We start from the raw sequence: 21,599 nt of genomic DNA on the forward strand, positions 1-21,599 counted from the left end.
GCATGGGAGATGTTGGCAAAACTTGGATCTCGCAACAGGAGCAGTGGTGCCACCTGGGGTGGGAACACCAAACACTGATTTAAGCTGGGCGGTTGGAGGTGTCTGCCTCCCATTGGCAATGCCAGGAATTGGGTATTTTTAAATATCTTTAGGTGCTGGGTAGCTGTTGGACTGGTTCTGGGTAGGGCAAGGTTGGGATGCTCCTGGTGGGAAAAGTCCTGTCAGTCCTTCAGTTGAGGACATCCCTTGAGCCATGGCAACAGTGAGAAATCTCAAGATCTGGTCAGGTGAAAAGTGCAACAGACACCAGGTAAAAACTATCAGGAATTCAGAATTCCAGCATGCAGATGCAAAAGGCACATTTGAATTTAATCCCTCGGAATTATGAGGAGCACAGAAGTCCCATTATGGAATGGCACAATGTATTAGCAGTTATTGGTGTTTAATCAAACCAAGGTACATCGTGTTAATGGGCAAAGTGACTGTTTAAACAGTTGTCTACTTATTAAATATCTAATTAAGGACATGCAAACCAAGTGATGAAGATTTTTGCACTAAACATGATAAATTGTGATTAGCAGAATGTTTTTAATGTGCTGCAGAGCAAGCCAGTTTTATTAAAAAGGAACAGAAGCCACCCAAATTTCTCCCAACAGCTTTACCTGTAATGACAGTGGTACCTCTGCAGGTCACAATAAATTGATTTTCTCCGTGTGTATTAACCCCCGACTGCAGTTTGGATCCTATTTTTTTTTTCTGTTTTTACAGCCTTTCTTTACAGCATCTTTTGGGATTTATCTCAAACAGGCCAGACAAGCTGGAAGTGACTTTTTGGAAGCCGTCTCATGACTTTCTGCCTGGATTGCGTGTGATGTGAGTGTAAGTATTTTCCTGCTACAGCACACCCCTCCATAGGAATAAGTGCACTTACTTGACTCAATCAGCCATCTGTGACTCCATCAGCCACAGTGGAAACTAATGGTAATTGCCAATTGTTAACCAGACAATAGCAGATGCTAACTTTAATATCCAGCAGTGCTCTTCCGAGCATCTTTTATGGAGACATGGCCTCACTTTAATACGTGTTTTCTTTCCCCAAAATAAGGCAACTTAGTGAAGGCTGATTAGCCTAGGGAGCTATGTGACTTGAAGCAATGAACTTCCAGGAATGGCAGCCCATGTGCTGTTTCTGGGCCATAATGTCTAGAATGCGAAAATTTAGAAGACTGGATTTAAAATTCTTCTCCAAATGTAATTTTTTTTCACAAAGAGCCACGTCCTGGATGCTAACACGAGAGCGATGCCTTTCCTGGCAGTGTCCTTGCCTCCTATTAGACAATCAATTAGTCTCAGAACATTAAAAAGCAAAATGCTGCAACAGGATTTTCCACCAAATTCAAAAATATTTACTAAAGGATTTCATTGCTCCTGTTTATTTACACGGAAGCCTGAAGGCCGCACAACGTAATGCTGCTGCTCTGGCACCAAGACAGCTCTGCAGCCTCGGCCTCGAAGGACATCTGGAGTTTCTGGGTCGCCGTGGTTCCTTTTTGCAGAAATTTGCTCGCCAAAAGTAATGAATGAGCCCATTTTCACTTTGACTGGGGCCTGCAGTCTACGGGAGACATTAGGAGCAATTTGTAGTCAACGTGCAGGTCTGTTCCATCTAAAACATTATCAATGAGCTTGTCAACCCGAGCCTTAACCTTCTTTGTTATTTTCATCTGCTCCTCTCTCAGATGTCTCTCCTCGTAGCCATAACCTCTGAAGACTGGCAACAGGATGTCATACACCTGTTTTGCTCAAGGCTGGGACTCGGAGCCCTGCGCGAGGTTGTGTCGGCATTGGCTCGCTCGCTGCTTTGCTCAACGTATATGTCAGAATGTCAGATGATCGTTGTTGTATCTGCAGCTGTTGCATGAGCAGAGTGCCAGGGGCACAACTTTCCTGCAGTGAGCTTTAATTTGCTCTCCCCTCCCTGAAGAGCTCCCGCGCTTCACCTTGCTGCTGCTGCTGCTGCTGCAGCTGGAGGAGAGCTCAGCCCGCGTGCAGCTGAGGCTGCGGCACGGGAGAGGCAGGAGGGAGGCAGGGAAGCAGGAAGGCAGGGGTGAAGGGAGATGGGCAATGAGACTGGGAGGCAGGGATGGAGGCAGAGAGGCAGGGATGGAGGCAGGGGTAGATGGATGCAGGCAGGGGTGCAGGGATGGAGGCAGAGAGGCAGGGATGGAGGCAGGGGTAGATGGATGCAGGCAGGGGTGCAGCAATGGAGGCAGGGGTGCAGGCAGGGGTGCAGGGATGGAGGCAAGGGTGCAGGGATGCAGGCAGGGGTGCAGGGATGGAGGCAGAGAGGCAGGGATGGAGGCTGGGGTGCAGGGATGCAGGCAGGGGTGCAGGGATGGAGGCTGGGGTGCAGGGATGGAGGCAGAGAGGCAGGGATGGAGGTAGGGGTGCAGGGATGCAGGCAGGGGTGCAGGGATGGAGGCAGGGGTGCAGGAATGCAGACAGGGGTGCAGGGATGCCAGCAGGGATGCAGGGATGCAGGCAGGGGTGCAGGCAGAGGTAGACATGGAGGCAGGATTTGATGCAGGAATACAGGCAGAATTTGAGGCAGGGTGGCAGGGAAGGAAGCAGGAAGGCAAAGCATGGAGAGATGGAGGTGGGGAGGCAGACAGGGATGGAATCATGGATGCAGGAATAGAGGCAGAATTTGAGGCCGGGTGGCAGGGAAGAAGGCAGGCTGGGAGGGAGGGAGACAAAAAGGTAAGGAAACAGAGATGGAGGCAAAGAATCAGGGATGGAGACAGAGAAGCAGGTAAAGAAGAAGCCAGGAAGGCAAGGAAGGAGGCAGGGAGGGAAGGAGGGAAACTAAGGCAGGCAGGGAGGCTCAGCACAAGCCAGGGCACAACCTGGTGGAGGTGCTGCAGACTGTTATTTGCATCTTTGCTCAATGAGGCATTTTCCTAATTGTTTGCAGGAAGGAATTGTGAACACTGAGGGATTTATATTTGTGTGAGTCAATCTGTAGTATATTTGGATGCTGTTCCAACAGAGCTACTCGTAGCCTAAATAAGCCATAACATGCCAAGATATTCATGAGAGATCTGACTAGGTTTTTGACTGCTCTCAGAATTAGGTTGACAATCAAAACAGATGTAGAATGAGACTGCAACTGGATCGCCAAAGGCAAAAAGCTCCTGTCAAATTCTTTAAAGGAGGGAGCTGATAAACCACTGTAATACATGGGAATAGTGGACATTAGTGACTAGACAAGGACACATATGTCCACCTTGAGTTTTGCTTGGGACTGTGGATTTTTTTCTCAAATTAGGTAGCAAGGGCATTGGAAAAAAATGCTTTAAAATACACAGGTAGCGAAACTTTAAAAAGACACAGCATTGCTGCATGAATATTACAAAATGTTTCTCAGGGTTTTTTAAAAATAGGGGTTTTTGTGGAATTGCTGCATTGCTGAGTGACAAATTGGGAAGGAACACATCATCTGTAATTTAAAAGAAAAAAACAATAGAGAGTTTGATTAAAAAGCAACATGATTCTGTAGTACTGGGTATTGCTTGGTTACATCAATTATTAAGGGAGACGTGAAGCATTTTGTCTTTTACTTGAAATGTTAACTAAATCAAGATTAAATATATAAAACAGGTCCTCATCTTTAAGAAGTAGAATGGATGCAGTGGGCTAATGTGTACATCTGTATCTTGTCTAAGAGTTTCAACTCAATTCCTGCATCCAGGTCTTTGTAACAGAGGGAAAGGGAGAGTTTTTGTAGGATGAAACACAAGTGTGAAAGATATTGGTGGGAGAATAAAACAACAACTGGTTTGCAGCTGCCTGCTGGGCAAAATCCCAGTCTGGAAGGACATCTCTGGGTGCAGGGATCCATATGATGGGGCTTCATGGTGCTTCAGGATAGGGATGGCTGATGAATATGGAATGGCACCTTTCCTTGGGGAAAATGTTGAGTTGTTAAAAAGGGAGCCATTCACAGGGTTTGTTTCAATGAATATCCCACCTTGAAATATTATAGAACAAATCATAGAACAGTTTTCAAAATGTTTTACTAATTAATCATGTTTTTTGAAATAACCTTTGTTCTTCAAATGTAGCATTTAAGTGTTTTTTAGGTGTTTTTCAAGCAGAAAGACATTTCAGAATCATCTATAGAATATTTTAACCTCAGGAAGATTTTTAAGGATTTTTTTTTTTCCTGTGCAGAATGCTGCTTGGCTTATTTTATTTCTCAAACAGCTGTGCAGGGGTCTGGATGGTGATGGAGTTGTCCTCCTTTCCCCAAAACCTACCTCCCAAATATTGCCACCCTCCCCAAATTTTTCTGTATGGAAGATAGAACATCCAGAACACACCTTGAATTGTCTGGCTCTGCTCAGGACCTGCACGTGCACGTCCTCCAGCTCCAGGCAAAGGGCTCTGTGTGGTCTCCTTCAGATTTCTGGCTGATCCACAGGAGCCAGAGCAGCTGGGAACGTGGCTGGCAGGAGCTGGCTGCCAGCCCGAGCCTGGCAAGTTGGCTGGGTGGTCACTTGGCACACGAGGGCTGTGGCACCGAGCTCCCCGGCGATGCCCAGCTGAGCGTTGGAGGACCCGGTCCCTGCTGGCAGAATCACTCTCCCTGCTCCAGCGATGAAGATGGATTGGTCCAAGTGGAGCATCAGGTCTTCAGGGCCAAAAATAACCTGGAAATGTGAGCTCAGGCCATGCTGGCCAAGTCCTCCTCTGCACAGGCAGGACATTGTCCCATGGGGATCTTGGAGCACCTCTGGGCTTACAGAATCGCCTGGAACAAACTGTTCATGACATTTCTTTTGTCTCAGCTGCCATTTCTCTTCTTTCCAGGAGGATCTCTCCCCTTTATTAATACCTCTATAATCTGTTTAATTAAAATGAAATCTATTTTTGATACCTCACCTCCAGATCCATCAGCATATTCCCAAGTGAAGGAGGAATTCCCTCCACTGCAGCATGAGGCAATGTTATTTCTTGCACTGTATTTCCAATCAAGTTGGGCAACATTAACTTGTCAATTTTTTCCTTCATTAGTATTCAATGCTTTCATATCCTGGTTAGATCTTGATAGGAAAATATAAAAACATGTCAAGAGACTGGTTCTGTTACAAATGGAGTGCAAAAATGATTTTGGAGAAAGCCCATTTGTGTGTGATTTCTAACCTAATTCTGCAAACCCTGGTGGTTTGGAGAGTTTAGCATCCAGAGGTTTGGGCGTTTGCCCAAACTAACCCTAAAAAGCAAACCTTTGGCTGCCTGCCTTTCAGTTGAGTGTGTGATATAAATAGCTGTGCTAGGAACAAACAAAGGAGGCATTGCATGGAGCAGCCAAGAGACCACGTGAGCCACTCCATCAGGCTGGGTTTGCTATCCCATTTGGAGACATGCTCCTACTTTCTCCTGGTATTCATGGGTGCCACAAAGCAGCAAGTCTTCAGCACTTTTATCTTTCTTCAGCTTTTGTGAAGACTCACTACTCAACTCCCCCAGAAAATAAACAAAAACAATTAATTTAAAAACTGCTTAGTAAAGTCCTTCTCATGTTGGCTTTGTTGGTTTTATTGTAGACCTGCAGTTTGAGATGAGGAGGACCACGATGTTGTTGTGAGACCAGACCAGAGAGGAAGGATTTCGATCTGCTTTATCCCTGCACCCCTGTTCAGGTGAAATGAGATGTGGTGTTTTCTTCAACATTTAACAGTTTTTAATTGTATTTTCCTAGGCTTGGTTCATGGATTGCCTGAAGTTCTGAATAAACCTTTATCTATACACACAAGTTTAGCCTTGACCAGGCAATAGCCTGGAATATATTAACTGTTGGAGAAATTTAAAGCCACATGCTCAGGGAAATAGTGGAGTCACCATCCCTGGAAGAATTAAAAAAACTATAGATGTGGCACTTGGGGACAGGGTTAGTGGTGGCCTTGGCAGTACTAGAAGTCTAGATCTTAGAGAGCTTTTCCAAACTAAACAATTCTGTGATTCCAAGATTCTGTGGGTCTTGTTATGACTGTCCTGGTATCCATTTTTGGGGTGTTTTGGTCTGTATTTGTGTACAGAAAGCAATGTGGAAAAACAGGAGCAAACACCAATTTGCCTTTGAAAGGAAGGATTTCCAGGGAAACCAAGAGAAATCTCACATCCCAGGCAAAACCCCTGAGCATCCTCACAGCTCAGCTGGCATCCAGATATTCATGGGAGGTGTAGAAAGAATCAGGCTGCTTTATCTGCACCACCTTTCTCGTGTTGCCCCTTTCTTTTCGGCTGCTCCTCTTTGATGAAAATTTGCTGTAAAATTGCGACTCCACCAAACCTTTCTTTCCCTTGTGTGCCTTCCCTGACCTCTGCTCCTTTCATTTGGCAGAGCCAAGCAGCCAGAGCCCTAAATCACCCCAGCAGCCATGGCTGGGGCACAGTGCCTTTCCCTGGATTCCAGCTGGCGGCGGCTCCCAACTCCTGTTTTCCCGATTCCCGCGGAGACAGAGCATTCTCACGCTGTCTAAAAGCCAAGGGCTGAGCTACTGATAAAAACCCTGATGGATGGTGGAAGGGCTTTTCCATAATTCCCCATTCCTAATCAATGAGTGCTTTTGACATTCCGGCAGCTCAGCGTCGGAGAATAGCTGTCGATAGTGGCGAAAGGAAATGGGAAAGTCTTACTCACTGATGGGAGTTGGTTTTTGATGTCATCACTCCTGTCACTCACTCACTGATAAATACAGCCCACAGTAACTTCCCTCCAATATGTAGAGCCATAGATTTGAAAATAAACATCAGTCACTTGAAAATCACCATGAAATTGAGGTGATGTTAACCCCAAGCAATGATGAGTCTTGGATTTTCTCCTGCCTATTTCCATATTTCACCCCCGTAAAGGACATGTGGGCGGTTCCTGTGCCATTTGGGATAAGGTAGATATTTGGATTACGAGGGCCTGAATAGCTGGTGCCTTGCCCTCAAATTGCTTTATGGACGGATCTGTGTGTCAAGTGTGCATAATAATGGCTGCAACAATATGTCACCTATTTACTGTGACAAAATTCTGATAACTTATCAACTCAAGCATTGTGCAGAACGGCCTTTAAGAGACGCTTTGCTCGCGATCTTTTATTCAGCAGCTAAGAAGTGGAACTGTGGGCGATGTCCCTTTTCTCTTGCTGGAGCCTGGCTCCTGGAGGTCTGGTTTCCAGAGAGCAGCGAGCGGGAGCATCCGCACCTGTGTCCCCGACAGCTGGCACGCTCTGCCCGTGCCACAGCCGCCATCTGTGCCAGCGCCACGCGCCACTGATGGGACTGGGGGGAAGGCAGGAGCAGGAGAGGGACTTCACACCGCCACAGAGGTGGGTTTGGGGACTGAAATCTGCCGTGGGTGGAGCGTCTGCCCCTCTTTCCTCATTGTCCTACCAAAGTTGTTGCTGGTCAGATAATTAATTACAGGCGTTCTGGGTGGATTTAAGGACTTTAGGTGCAGGGGGTTTTGTTTCTGTAGAGGTTATATGGAATTGTTTGGGGTCTGAGCAACCTGGTTTAAGTTTCCTCCCTGTGGTGGTTGGAATGAGATGATCCTTAAGGTCCCTTGCAACTCAAACCATTTTGTCATTCTGTGACTGAAAGCATCAGATATTTTTCTGATACATAAAAAGATCATTTTGCTATAGAAACTGAATTCCCCCAAAGAAAGAGACCATTCACAGATAAGTGTTCTTTTACATTGTGTGCAAGAAAGAGCTCAGCACTTCCCTGTAAAAGGAAGAGGCCCCCCTCCATCTCCACATATCACTTCAAGGTGCCAGTTGTCCAGGTCAAAGCCAAAGGGTTTTTCACTCGGTCCTGGAATCCTGGCAGTCTGTGTTGCTGCCTGGCTTGGCACAGACTAAAATCATGGCAGAGGACAACCTCTGCAGTTAGAATTGCAATAAACAAAGGTCCTGTGGTCTCCTCTCTGGGATGCTGTCACTCCTGCAAGGATGGAGATTGCAGAAGGTGGGAGGCACCAGCAAGGCTTCTGCTCCTTTGTGGGTGGGATGACCAGAGTGACCCTCTGTCTCAGGGGCAGAAGCTCTCCAGACCAGCCCAAAGGTGGGAAAACAGAACTTTTCTCTCCACTTTTGCTTTGTCTTCCCTTCAGATGCAGTGGGGCACCACGAGGGCATTGCAGAGCTGTTCCCAGCCCTGTGTGGTAAACGCTGTGGCTGTCAGTCCCCTTGGGGCGGGGTGAAATGAGCTCCAAACAAATGCTTCTCTGTAGGTGCAATGCACATAAGTGCATTTTTGGATCATGGTCCAAGCCTGCATCCTTTGTGAGACCAGGAATGTGCCAGGAAGAGTCAGTTTTTATCAGCCCAGCACCTCTCCATTGAGCAGAGACAGAATTGGGAGCACTGCACATCAAAGAGAGGGGAATTAATGAATGAGAAAACCTTGACATTTACACAATTTAGGCATGTTACTTTTATTTAAGGGTTTTTTTTTGTGCAAAGAGTGCAGGACCCTTGGTGAATAGACCTGTTAATGCCTCTTGCTTTTTGTGTTTATATGTGCCAGATCTAATAATTGTCACATCAACCTAAGTGAGAAACATCCAGACACGTCCATGGGAGAGGCCGTAGGGCTTTAGTTCAAATGACTTCTGTTCCTCCTGGGTGGGGAAGAAGGAAGGGCAATAAACAACAGGAATTTGTTTGTTTCTCAGCACCAGGGTTTATCACGTGTAAAAATGTAGGACTTTGGAAACCATTAATTATACATAAAGTCAATAACCAATCTTAATAGAACTTAAAGTGACAAAAGCGATGACATTTAAAAAATCAGCTTCCCCATACCATGAGTTTGGGACCATCAGGGAAAGGAAAAAGGCTGGAAACACACTCTGGACATGCAGTAATTGCCACTGCCATTTTCTGATTTCATTAGAGAAAACTGCTTTCTGCGTAGGTAGATTAGGAAAGGGAGAAATTCTGGATAACAGAGGTCAGGTCTGTGTCTGGGATAACCTGTCCTTCAAACAGAGGAATTTGGGGTAAAAAAAGTATGAGGATTTGCTCTTTTATGATATTTTAAAACTTACATAGGAGCATGTTTTAGATGCGCTTTTATTTTTCCCCCAAAAGATGAAGCAGAGTCATGGTGGACAGATAGGAAAATAATGATGATAATAGTAATATGAGTAATAGTGATAATTCCTGTGCACTGCTGCTGATTTCTAAAGACTGGAATCTGACCAAAATCTTGCAATAATTAATGAATGCATCTGAGTTTAGACTTGTATTTCAGTTTGTAAAATATATAAGAAATAGATGTACCCATGAAAATCCAAGCTTTAAGAGAAGTTCTATTGCCCAATTCACGCATTTATTCTAATTAATCTTATGCAAGGCTAAAAGGTCTGCTATGATGTCATCATTAATTTATATTCCTGCAGCACAGTTTATCTCATTTACTTTGTACCTTATTTTTCTCATGGAAGATCAAGAACCAATCCTTGGCCATTATTCTTGACGGAATCCATTTGAAACGAGCCAGAGGAGCGAGAAAAGAGAGGCGCCCACACATGCATGAGTCTTGCCAGGTTCTGGACCTTTTTTTTCAGCTGCCTAATTGAGGAAATATTTTTTGCTCTTTGTTTCCAGGGGGTGGGTTGGTTGGTTTGTTTGTTTTCTCAGGAGTGGGGAATTTCGGTCGGTCCTCGCCCTTGTTGCAGTTTGGAAGAGCAGGCGCTGGGGCTGTTAGCAAGTGACATGCCCAGGAATATAAAAGAGCACTACATCTTTGGAGCTGTTTCCTGGTATTCCCCAGCATCCTTGTTTGTTGTAATTTGAAAGAAGCTATTGAGCTGAAAGGAGGGACAAACAATCTCCAGGCGGACAAAGCCAGGGAAAGCTGGGAGCAGCCAAATTTCCATGAAACACTCGTGTTCCAATTCATATTTAAATGTGCTCCTGAGCAGCTGGACAACCTTACTGTGGCCGGCCACAGCTGAGCGTTGTAGCCAAGGAGAAATCACAAGCAATTTGCTGAGAGCAGATGAAAGGTGTGTGTATTTCTGTCCTTTTAGTGCGAGAGAATAAACACTGAACTCGTGCAGGATGTCAAGATGTTGGGCAGAGTTTAAGTGCAGCAGAGCAGATTCCCAGGGCTGTGCATTGGCAACGTTTCCTTTGTAGTCATCCAGGTTATGCTGATTTACAGTGGCCAAAGATCAACACAAATATGGTTGTTTCTGTAACTAATTTCGATGGCCTTCTGCTTAATGATTTTTTTTTTTTTTTGAGGGAAATTATTATTTCTTACAAACTCGTCTAGGCAGCAAACAATCAAATAATAATTTAATTCCTGAAGGGCTGAATCCTGCAGGCCTTATTAATTTAAAACTTGCGTGGAACACACCTGCAGAAGAGAAAGCCTGGGTCAAAAGTGCCTTTTTCCATATCCTAAACTGACCTCGGGCTATCCCAGTCGGGCAGATCATCACTGTAATGGAAAGCAGCCCAAATTCTCTCTAATTTGCATCTTGTACGTCTCTAACTGAGCCACCCTGGGGCATGAAGGTGCTTTTGCAGTCCCCTCGCCCCACTCCTTGCCCTACTGGAGGTGCCAGAGAGGGCTCTACATGTCCTAAATAACCCTTTTCTCTGAGGTTTGCTCTTCCAGAGGCTGTGCTGGTATCTTTGAAGGCATTTTGTCCACAACCAACTGGCACAGAGCATCCTTTGTGCAGAGAGAAGCAGATTTCTCTAAGACCAAAAGAAGTTTTTCCACAGTACAAACAGGCATGGGTTATAATTTATCAAGTGATGTTCCTGCAGGTTTATTGTGAATTAATGTTACCATTTGCTTTGAATATGGTTTAATGTACTTTAGAGGCATAACTTAATTTGTTCTTTGTCCTTGAATCTCTACACTGCAGCCACTTTTATTAAGAAAAATATCAGGAATTACTAAGAATGTCAAAAAATTGCTTCTCACAAGAGCTGGGTCAGGTTAAAAAGTTTGTTGCACAACATTCTTTACTCTCTTTCCCTACTATATTGTTTTAACCATGTGTGAGCTATTTGCTACAGGAATCAAGCAGGGTTTGGATGATTTTCCTTCCCTCTAGGCTGATATTTCTCAACCTATCTTTTCCCTATTTGAATTTATTTTTATATCACATTAGAAGAAGTGTGTTCACTTATTAGGCTTTGCCTCTGTTTTTTTACTGAGGTTGGAGTGTGGGGAAGATTCTGTGATGATAAGAGGATGCTGAGAGTTCCTATGGCACTGGAAATATTAAAATAATCAAGAACTGGAAAGAATTAACTAGCAGCCATTTTACACCCCAGTGTGAGAGCTAAAACCAAGAGAGAATTTTCATGGCTTTACTTTGACACCTTGGAAGGCAGAAAAGGTTTGTGCCTCCAGCTTTGTCCCCGAGCTTCCAGCAGCCACCACCCAGTCCAGGATCCGGGGTAAAGACAAGGAAAGTGCAAATGACTGAGAATCCCAGAATCCCAGACTGGTTTGGGTTGGATGAGAGCTTGAAAAGCTCATCTCATTCCACCCCCTGCCATGAGCAGGGACACCTTCCCCTAGACCAGGCTGCTCTAAACCCTCTCCAGATAAATTGGGTGGATAAATCAGATGGATAAACCATCCCATTTAATGGTGCTGGGCTGATGGCTGGACTTGGTGATGGTTGGTCTCTTCCAACCTGGATGATTTTGTGAATGTCTCATTTCATTGTCCAGGATGTCCAATGTTTATACACAATTCCATGTCCTGTTTTCCCTGAAAAAGCTGTGCTGTAAATTTCTCATTACGACCCCAGACTATTTGTGTGCCTGATTATCACAAATTCACATAAAACCTTTTCCATTTCTATTGACTTACTTTATTGTCTCTACTCACCTTCTGCTGCTGAAGATATTGTAGACTTAAAAACTCTGCAATCAATGGCTGACTAATATTTCCTCAGTTAATTTTTGAGATTTAGCTTTCCCATCTATAAATCTGCAATGAGAGGAACAATGAGAGGAACAGTAGAAAATAACTATTATTCAATTTATTGCTTGAATATAAAATTAGATATACGAGCCACTACCTTCCACTTGGATAAAAATGTGGCTGAGTTGATTCTCTTTGTCTGGCCACGGTGCTCATCAGGAAACACTCAGTTATTTTTGGATGGCTACCCCAAATTCCTTGCTTTGGGAATTAGAGCTTTGAGAGAAACCTGAGTAGCTGTTTCATCCAGCAAGGGATATTTCTCCAGTAGGAGCACAATAAGTCCAGGACCTGCCTCTGGAATTGGTTGTTGGACTCAGTGAGCAGAGTGAAGCTATGGGAAAAAAAACCCAAAAAATTAAGCTTGTGCCTTAAAACCTGAATTTGGCTCCTCCGGTAGTTAAATGGCCCCTGATGGCTTATGCAACACTTTGCATTGCAAATATGTTATTTTGATTTATTTGGAGAGTGGAGTAGGACTGAAAGGGCCAGGAGTCTCTCTGTTGATTTTTGATGAGGTTAAAATTCAGTATCCGAAGTTCATTTTTATTAACAACTAATTTTCTGGGCAGAAAAATATCTGTAGAGAAAAATTAAATAATAAAACAGCCCAGACTGGAAAAGAAAAAAAACCCAAAACAAAACAAAGCCCTTACAACTGACTAATAACCTTGCAAGATTAATGATAAATACATTATCCTCCTTCAATATTTTTTGTCTTGGGACGTGTGATTTCCCAAGGACAAAATCACTCAAAACTACCCTTGGCTTCCACAGTTTTTCAGAGTTTTCCATGGAGCAAAGTGATTACACGGAGTGCATACGCTGAATTTATAGTTCAACTTGGTTTTAAACAAATGAAACCTTGAGTGAGTGTTCTTAGCTTAAGAAAATTGGATCAAATTGCTGAATGGAAAATAGAATTCTTCATGCATTTTTACCTTTAATAAACAGAAGTCTTTAACTAAGGGAGGAAGTGATCTGGATTTGGTGCAAATAATTAAATAAACCAGAGAAATTACTAAGCAAATCATTACTTTTTATTTAAAAGGCAAATGGAAAACAAATGTCTAAGAAAGTCAGTGAGCTTGCTTAGTGTTTTTCACTCAAGCAATTCTTAGTTTTATATCGAAGAAACAGAGTATTTATTGTCTTTTCTTAATAAGTGATTTTAAGATGGAAATAATGTCACCAAAATCGGCAGAATTAATTGCTCAGACCTACAGTAAAATCTACATTGGCTGCCAGGAGTTGTCCTTAAAATAGACATTTAATTTTGAACATCACCAAAAATTTGCAGTTAGACTGAGGCTCATCCCAAATCTCTGCTGGGAACAGCCATCAGTACTGCAGGAATTTGGCTGTGATTGACATGAGACCACCCAGCTGCATTAATTCCCCCCTAAAATGTGGAGACAATTCCTACCAGGAGAAGATCTGACCTGTGGAAAAGCTCTCTGTGATGTCAGTGACCTGATTGTAGAGCAGATAATCAATGCTGGCATATGAATTCCCACATTAGGAGGAATATGGAGAAGATGTAATGCAGCACCGAGCACATTTTGTTGTGCTTCTCTTTTGCTCTGTCTCTAACCTGATGCCAGGGGACCTCTTCCAAACAGGTGGCCAAAACTTCAAGGAACTGTTCCTTTTTTTTCTCTAATGGATGTTTGACTTAAAGCTTGCAGAGAAACCTTTTGAAGATGCATGAGTGAATTATTCACTTAAAAGTGGGAACACTCCCCAACAAATCCAACAAGGATAGGTAATTTGATAGATGAGTCCACCTAAATGATACTAGCATGTTCCTTATCTCCCTGCCATCAGGTTAAGAGCTGTTGTGCATAACTTTCTTAACCTTAACCTCATCTCTTTATCTCTCGGGACTTCAGATTAGTACAAGGGATAAAGGAAAATCAATGCCAAGTTTGGTTCTGGTGAATGTTTATGTCTGTATGCAAAGGAAGAAGGGGGAGAGCTCGAAACCATCCCTTCCCAGTGAAAGATTTTAATTAAATTAGGTCTTAGAAATGTGGAGTGTGATCTTTGCAGTGTTTTGATTTTGCTGAAGATTATGACCAGGCTTGCCAAAACCAACGGCGAAGTCTCACATTTGTGAACTCGGCACACAGCGCCCATGAATCTGATACATCCCAAAGAAAGAGCCTGAGTGCTCCTGTTTACATTCCTAAAGTCTTTACAAACAAGGGGAACAATATCTGCTCTTTACAGCTGACCGTGGTCAGGTTCCTGTGTGCAGCATGAGTGACCTTTCTGAGCTGAGCAATCTTCAGACACTCAGCGCCCAGGGCTGTGAAAAGCTCGAGGTGTATCAGCTTACCAGGAGTTCATATTTTACACCACGACTGATTTTTACTGTATCCAGCTGCTGAATATCAAGTGATGGAGTTTGGGCTGTAAAACAGGGCCTTTCTCTTATGTAAAGACACAGATTCTTCATACTGCTGGGAAAATGTGTATTCTGTGCAATCAAGCTGAAGTTTGTGCTGTCTCCTCTCTGACTCCTCTTTATCTGTGCTTAGCCTGTTCTCTGTATCCCTTTCCTCACCAAAGACATCTTTATGCCAGTGAAGAGAGAGGTAGCAGGTGTAGCAGCTCTGGATTGTGTCCAGATGGATCTGGAGTATCCCCAGGGAGGAGACCCCAGAGCCTCTCTGGGCTCTGCTCAGGGCTGGCACTGCCCAGGGCAGGAGTTCTGCCTCCTGGGCAGGGGAATTGCTGGGCTCAGCCCTGCCCGGGGCTCTGGGGTCATTGCTGGGCCCTGCTCAGAGTCCTCCCTGCACCCAGGGACACCCCGGGACACCCCGGGACACCCAGGGACACCCAGGGACACCCAGGGACACCCAGGGACACCCAGGGCTGAGGCCCCTCTCTGCTGAGGCTCCTCTCCAGGCTAAGCAGCCCCAGCTCCCTCAGTCTTTCCTGGGCATGGAAATGCTCCAACACTTTTGTGCTCCACCAGACTTGGAAATGTGGCACCTTTAGCACATCCAGTAAATTCTTTTCATAGAATCCTGAGGGTTGGAACAGACCTTTAAGATCATCAACTCCTTTTATCCAGCTCCAAACCATTGTAAATGTGCACGGAGCCTGGCACAGCTCAGCTTCTTTTCCCTACTTCTCTTGGCCTTGGTGGCCCAAAGCATCTCCTGTCAAGGAGGGATTTATACATTCCTAGGGAAAAAAGCCTCGAGGTCATTTTAATTTAGATGGTTTGAACACATAAAGGCAGCACATCTCAGTGCAATGATGATCTTGGGTGAGGATCTGTTTTCCTTGAGCTTGTGGGAGATACAGCAAAGTGGTGGAGGAAAAGAACTGCTTGAAAAAGGTCTTTTAGCTCCTTGAACAGGGGAGGATTATGCAGGGAAGGGCCAATAAATGAAGCACTCCATGGCCATTCATTAGCTTGTTTTTGGGATAGCACCAGTTCTTACCAAATTAATCTTGCTTTCACTGTAACAGCTTTCCTACTCCAAATGCCCTGTGGTAAATCCTGCCATGCAAATAAGGATCACATCTTCATTTCCATAGAGTAATGGGCTTTCTTCCATGGAAGACACCTGAAAAAGAAGGCTTTTGCTGTGTAAGCTTAACTTTAGTGTATTGATGGATCTTCTGGAAACAGAAGTCAGAATGACAGCCAAGTTTGCATCTTGGCTCAGAGTTTATTTTCTGCTAAAAGAAAAATGAAAACAAATATAGAAAGTGTGTAATCTAGATTCTATTATAGAATTCAGATATGCAGCTATTACAGAGAGATAATTAATGTCTCAGGCTATCAGTGAGGGCTGCTCTGCTTCTCAAAACCTGAGTGTTACTGGTTGGGGGGAGCCAGATAATGGTAGAAACATCCTGTGAGATTGTAACCCAAGCGTTCTGGTGGTTGAACTTGAGGAAAGGGCACATATTATCAGCTGTATTTTGTTCTCAATTCACTCCAGCAGGCAGCGAGAAAAATGCTCTAAAAGCGAGCGATCAATAATTTGTATAGTGAACACAGTGTGCCGTTAAGAGGTCTAATCTTTAGATCTCTTCAAACATCAGGTGAGAGAGGAGAGCGATGACTACCAAGGAGGAAGCAACCTGAGGTGCAATTCATGAGAACAAAGGCTAGGTCACAGAGCCTGGCTGGTCATTTGGAGAGAGTTTGTTACAAGAAAAGCTTGTGTAGGAAGGAATTGATCCAGCCACAGGGCCACGAACATCTTCTGTGGGGTGTTTGCTCCTGTGAACCCTCCTGCAGTCGAGTTTTGGGTTGCAGATCAGAACTAGAGGCTTCCAGCTCCTGAAGCTGCTGATTGCCTTGCCCAGCTTGCTGAAGTCTCTGAAAAGAGGTTTGGGGAATATTAATAGAATCAGAGTATCTTGAGGTGGAGGGGACCTGCAGGGATCATCGAGTCCATCTCCTGGTCCTGCCTGGACATCCCAACAATCCCACCCTGTGCCTGGGAGCATTTTCCAAGCTCTTCTTGGACTCTGACAGGCTTGTGCCAAAAACAGTTCCTTGGGGAACCTGTTCCAGCACCCGGCCACCCACTGGGGGAAGAATATTCTGCAAACAAATCACCTCAGTTGACCAAGAAAAGGCACTTTTATTGGTCCTGGTATTTGAAAGAAAAGCACAATGCAGTAATTTCTGTGTCAGTGTTTTTAAAACGGGACAAAGAAAAAAAGTTCCTTGGTGTTCCAGAGAAAACAAGGTAAGAGGCACCTGTTCAGCTTTGAAGGCTGAACTAGGCTTTGCCATTCTTAATTAATATGTTAAGTAATTTCACAGAATCATAGACCAGTTGAGCTCCACCAGGCCAGAAAGGGCTGTTGGAGTCACTGAAGGGGTAACGTGAACCTTAAGATTTTCCAGAACTGCAGAATTTATTTGAATGGAATTAGAATTCAATTTAATTAGGTTAATCTTTTAGAGGGAAAACTTAATCTCAGTTTCAAACCAATGGGTTCAATTCTGTGAGGGAATAGTCTAGGGAAGAATTTTTGTTGAGCAAAGGACTAAGTAACTTGAATAGCAACGATATTGCCTTGGTCTCCTTGTGCTATTTAAGTGGTGATTAGGTCTGAACTTGACTTTTAAGGCAAAAATACACTTCCAGAGGTGATTCCCTGAGTGAGAAGAGCTTTCAGTACTGTAGGTCTGAGTAGATTAACAGACTGTCTATAAAATAAGGGAAGAAAACAAGAAGGGAAAGAGGATAAAGCCAAGGAGAGAGTAAAATTCAGAATTGGAAAAACAATTCCTGTTCCAGATGAAACACTTCAGTATATATGATGGGTTTAAAGGCAGTTTGCCTGATGACTTTGTATTTAACAAGGCATTGTGTGAAACATGGCATTGTTCCTTACAGGAAATAAAGGACAAGAAATCTCCTTATTTATTTCATACTTGTGTTGAAAGGGGTATGAAGTTGTGATGGGGAAGTAATCACTCCAAAGCACAGCAACCTTGAGGTATTTCCTTTCAGAGCTGCAGAGCTTTATCTAAAAATGAGGCTGCTTGGGCTGGAAGGATTTTTTTTTTTTTTAATGCAAGTTTTTATTAAGTATCTTCACTGTACTGACATAATTCCAACATTTGCTTACAGGGAGGTTTTAACACCCCTCTAGGGAGAGCTGAAAGTTCTGAGTATCTGCTACCACATCCAAATTCACACTTCTCACTTTCTATATTTTGCTCCAGAAGTTTTATGCTTGAGCCTTCTCATTGTCGTACTCCATTGCTAACTCAGCTGGACTGAATGAAGAAAACAAAATCCCAGATTATTTGGAGTTGGAAGGGAGCTAAAGGATCATCAAAGTCTGACTCCTGAAAAATCCTACAAGACCTGTGGAAAGATGGAGGAATTTTGGGCTTGGCTAAGCAAACAGACAAAGAGAGGCTGTCCTAAACTTTGGGATCTTGGGCTGAGGGTGGCCAATGCCACAAGCTGAGTGGTGTCCTGGGTGTCTCATATCCTGAATATCTCATACCCTGAGTCCTGAATTCAGTGTTCAGTGTGAGGAATGACGTCATTGACAGGTTTGAAGAATATATCACCCAAAATGAGATTTTTCTGGAATTATTTGTTTGGGGTTATGTTTAGTTAAAACTTGAGCAGTCTTTGAGTAATTCTTTCTTCTCAGCTGGGCTTGGTCTCCACCTCCTCCTGAGATGCTCTTTCAGGCGCAGGAGCTTTGCAGGAGTGGAGGCAAAGAATTGATGGGAGATTTTACTTCATTTCCCCTCCCTTTTTCTTTTCCTGTTGCTGAAATCTTTAAAAATTATTATTAATACTTGGGGTTTTTTTTGTATTAATCACTGACAAGATTTTTCTACATTTTCTGTCCAGTTGATCCAAAATTTGCTGTCTGTACTTTGTTGCTGTGCTTTCCTTGTTGGCTGCATAGCACAGAGCAATTGGGAGAGCAAAGTTTGCTGAAGAGGGAGCCTGAAACAGCTGCCAGGGCTGACAACTGAAAGGCACAAGTGGGGACAAAGCAGAGCAGACGGAGCGATGTGGGAACATTAACACTTGGGAGGGACTGTCTTCTCCCTCCCCTCTTTTTGGAGGAGGGAAAGAAGCTGGGTCTTTGTCCAAAAAACCACTTAAGCGTTTGCGTGACCTTAAAACACGTGAAAAGATTCATCCATTCCTATGGTTTTCTGTTACTTGGATGTGCATTTAAGGGGATAAATGTTCATTTCTTTCATCCTGTACTTAAGGAAGATGAACCGTGTTTTTCCCTCCCTGAAAATACAAAAATCTGTTTGTTATGTCACAGCTGTGCCAGCAGATTTCCAGGAAACTGAACGCGGTGCGTTTGTGTTTAGTATTCGGGAGGTTGCACCGCCTCTTGATTTGCAGGGAAAGTTATCACATGGAAAAAGTGTGCAGAGATTGTTTTAATCTCATCTTGCACCGGATTGAGAAAGGAGAAGGATTAAAGTGTTATAACCATAAAGCTTGGCAGCAGTTGCGGAGAGCAAAAACGAAAATAGTTTAAGAGAACAGTGCAGGCAATAACTCACTTGGGGGGTCGGCAGAGGACCAGAAGAAGTGGCCAGACTGACATTGCTTGGTTTTATTAACTCATCCATAATTAGCCCATAGCTTAGATACAATTTAGCTTGTGCCATATGGGCTAATATAGTGCTGAAAGTTACCCCCCATGCAGGTGACAGTCTGTCACACTGAAGGAAGATTAGCATAAAACAAACAACAATGCACCCTTAATGACAGTGGCACCATTTGCCATGCCATACTTGAGCATGGGGAAGCACGGCCATTATAACCCAATCTTCAAGATTTTATTAAGTAGAAATAAAAGCAATGTGCACACAGACCTCCCCCTTATAGCCCAGCGAATCCTTCCTTCAGCTTGCAGGCAAATCTGTTGTGTATTTGGTTTTTTTTTTTTTTTTAATATTTTTTTAATGGTAAAAATACCTAATGTAGGTATTTATTCACAGCTTTGCTGGTATTCCTTGGAACTGAGTATAGAATTAGCTGTTCTAAGTAAAACATTGGGAAAATGCATCCTGATGGTTTGTGCCTTGATAAAACTGGAACAGAGTTGTTCTTAAACTGAAATAAAAATGAGAACACTCCACTCTACGTGCTCATCAACTCAATTAGAACTTTTTAGAGTAGATATTAATCTAACAGTGGTGTACCTGCAGGCAGCCCACGTTGCGTGAGGAGAATTTATCCTACAAAGAAAGTGAGCCACCGTCTTTGGTGATTCCCTGTTTTTAATAGGAATTGCTCCATTAAAATGATCCCCACGCATTGTTGAGCTGTCCTGCATTTATGGTAATTTGCTTACATATTGCCAATATTTTCCTTTTGAAATCAAGGAGGAAATTTGGTGCCAGAGCCTTTCCCAAACTGTGCTAGCTCCTGACACAAAGCAGCAGAAGCCATTAGCATTCTCAGTTAAGGCTGATCAGTCGTGCTGTTGAACCATTTCTTCTCTTCCTCCCAACATATTTGCTTTCCTGTATTTCCCAGATAAAAGGGAAGCTCCCCCTCCCCTAAGTTTTCCAGACTTTTCTTTTGAAAGGCAGCCTGCTCATTTTAAATATTTTAAATGAAATGAGTTTTGCTATGCAGACAGGAGCTGGCTTTTTTTTTTTCCTCCCAGCTCTCATCGGCTATTTATGTGACTCCATGGTTTTCAAATGGTATAATGCTGGAGGATGCCAAATGTCCTGCCATTTAATAACCAGTAGCATACAGAGCTCTTTTCAAAATGCCACCGCTCTGAGCATCTGTTGTTATTAAGTAAGATGATCAAATTTTGTGCAGGACTTCAATTTTGCTTTTCACATCACTTATAGAGCAAGAATAATATGCAGTCTGTGTATAGAACTAATGTGTTGGGCTCATTGAGCCAATTGCTGGGTTTTGTGTTCTGCTTTATTGCAGACTGTAAAATAAACTTTGGCCTTTTTTTAATAAATGTTATAAAAATGCTCTGTGAATCAGGAGAGTGTCAGCAATTAAAGCCATTTAACATCATAATAATTAAAAATGCAATACTCCAGCATAGTCAGCGCTGGTTCACATAAAAAGCCACATTGCTGGTCCTTAATAATTACATTATTTGACAGACACGCTAAAGAAGAGGGAAAGGTGCACAATGTTAGTATCAGATGAGCAACTAATCCTTATTGTTCCTGGAAATTGCTGTAGCATCCTTTGCTCTCCCTGTTTCCAGCTAACAGATGTGCAGGAATGTCCTGGGCTCTCCATCGCTTTTCTCTGCAGCAGAATCTGACTGACAGCACCACCACCAGGGAACAGCTGGGCCGAGGCACATCACATTCTGCTGGTCGGGAAAGAAGCTGATTAGGCCATGGAGTACCTAATTGGGTAAGATGCCCCTCATTTTCCAGCGATAAAATTCAGAGAGTGTCGAGCAGAAAAGAGCGGCCGGGCTGGGAAGAGCCGCGTGTTTGTCCCGCAGCACAACTGCACCTTCCAAATGAGCGAGGTTTTTACAGCTGTGGTTTGGGGCTGTGCCCGAGCTCAGCCTTGTGCAGGGGCCAATTTTTGAGAGAGATTTAACTCAGGCATAATAACATTTAAATTACACCCCTGCATTTCAGCCCATTCCCCCTGCTTTTCCTAAGTCTGCAAAGGCAGAAGAGCAGCTTTCCCCATGGCACTCATTTTTGTCACGGAAAAAGGAAGCAAAAAGGGGAAAAAAAAGCACAGATTTAGAGATTTAGGTATTTTTTCCATGAATATTGGAGGTGTGGGATTATCCCCCTGTTTAATTTCATTGTAGGTGCTATAGAGCCAATGTCATCGTCAGGTGAGACAAAGAAGTTTTGGCTGCAGGATTGTGGATCCTCACATATCCTAAAGGGAATGGGACCTAAAGAGGTTTTGGGGGAGCATCCTCATTTTGACCTCTGTAAATCCTGGAAAACAGAGAGTAAAAAATTGACTTTAAACATCCTGAAGAGAGAATTTGTTTCCTCTGTTTTCCTGGGGTGCCCAAGAGCTGTCTCTGTTCCTCTGTCTGTCTCCGGAAATAACCTCAGGCTGTGGGGG

At 43.6% G+C, this 21,599-nt stretch overlaps 1 long non-coding RNA gene across 1 annotated transcript; it reads left to right on the top strand.

The window, feature by feature from the left end:
• The first annotated feature begins 839 nt into the window (after positions 1-839).
• On the top strand, positions 840-21,399 carry LOC110478376 (uncharacterized). The gene is made up of 4 exons (XR_002466752.2): positions 840-879; positions 5,610-5,705; positions 20,758-20,912; positions 21,331-21,399. It is a non-coding gene; the product is annotated as an uncharacterized LOC110478376 (long non-coding RNA).
• Positions 21,400-21,599: the final 200 nt, after the last annotated feature.

This window comes from Lonchura striata, chromosome 7 (assembly GCF_046129695.1).
Source record: "Lonchura striata isolate bLonStr1 chromosome 7, bLonStr1.mat, whole genome shotgun sequence".
NCBI classification, from domain to species: domain Eukaryota; kingdom Metazoa; phylum Chordata; class Aves; order Passeriformes; family Estrildidae; genus Lonchura; species Lonchura striata.